The sequence below is a fragment of the Myodes glareolus genome, chromosome 10, assembly GCF_982192425.1.
Source record: "Myodes glareolus chromosome 10, mMyoGla1.1, whole genome shotgun sequence".
NCBI lineage: Eukaryota > Metazoa > Chordata > Mammalia > Rodentia > Cricetidae > Myodes > Myodes glareolus.
The window spans coordinates 52,474,690-52,475,990 of record NC_142035.1 but is presented as its reverse complement, the minus strand read 5'-3'; the positions used below and the strand labels follow the sequence as shown (position 1 = coordinate 52,475,990).

The window sequence follows — 1,301 nt, the reverse complement described above, 5'->3', positions numbered from 1 at the left end:
ATGACCAATTTCTTGAGTTCTTTGTATATTTTGGAGACCAATCCTCTGTCCGATGTGGGGTTGATGAAGATATTTTCCTATTCTATAGACTGCCATTTTGTCTTGTTGACCATGTCCTTTGCTTTATAAAAGCTTCTCAGTTTCAAAATGTTCCATTTATTGTTTCTCTCAGTGTCTGTGCTACTGGGGTTTTATTTAGAAAGTAGTTTCCTGTGCCAATGGATTCAAGTGTACTTCCCACTTTCTCTTCTATGATGTTCAGTGTGGTTGGTTTTATGTTGAGGTCTTAGATCCCTTTAGACTTTAGTTTTGTGCATGGAAATAGATATGGATCTATTTTCACTCTTCTACATGTTAATATCCAGTTATGAGAACACCATTTGTTGAATATGTTTTCTTTTTCCATTTTATATGTTTTGTTCTTTGTCAAAAATCAAGTGTTCATAGGTGTGTGGACTGATATCCAGATCTTCAGTTCAGTTCCATTGATCCTCCTAACTGTTTTTATGACAATGCCAGGGTGTTTTCAGTACTGTAGTTCTGTAGTAGAGTTTGAAGTCAGGAATTGTGCTGCCTCCGGAAGTTCCTTTATTGTGCAGGGTTTGTGGACAGTATGCTACAAGTAACTTGGTGGCAACCTGGGACAACTGCTTACCAGAGTTGAGGTGGTGAGCGTGGCTCTTACCTGGCAGTCCCAGAGCTGGCAGTAAAGGTACCTCTACCATATTGAAAGACTGAGAAAGGCAGAGCCAGCATCCAGGACCACTGTGATCAAGCTGCTTACCATTTTAAAAGTCACCCTGATCAGAAAATGATTACAGATATGCAGTAAAGACAGATTCAGACAAAAATAAACCCTTGAACATGTCATAGTGTGTTTAAAAATGTACGCAGGCTTGTGAGAGAGGAGAAAAAGAGTATAGGCATTTACAAAAAGAAATAAACAGTTTTAAAGAATAAAACAGTAGCTGGCTGGTTAGCTCAGTTGGTTAGAGCGTGGTGCTAATAACGCCAAGGTCACAGGTTTGATCCCCATATTGGCCAGAACACATAATTCCTTTGAGGGGATTGGGAAGAGGGGAGAAAGTGTAAATTTTTGAATGGAAAAAATAGAAAAAAGAATGAAACAAAGCCTTTAAAGAAACAGAATACAGACAGTCATAAATTAAAGAGTAAAGAAAAATAAGCCACATAAAGATGGAAAATACACAGAGTCTGGATTATGTATATTATTATATTTTCTTTAAATTTTTTGACTATGAATAAGCTAAGCACAGAGAGACATTTCATTGTATGGGCTG

General features: G+C 37.4%; 1 non-coding gene across 1 annotated transcript; it reads left to right on the top strand.

Annotated features, from left to right (window-relative positions):
- The first annotated feature begins 970 nt into the window (after window positions 1-970).
- On the top strand, window positions 971-1,044 carry Trnai-aau (transfer RNA isoleucine (anticodon AAU)). Its single transcript has one exon. It is a non-coding gene; the product is annotated as a tRNA-Ile (tRNA).
- The last annotated feature ends 257 nt before the right edge of the window (window positions 1,045-1,301 follow it).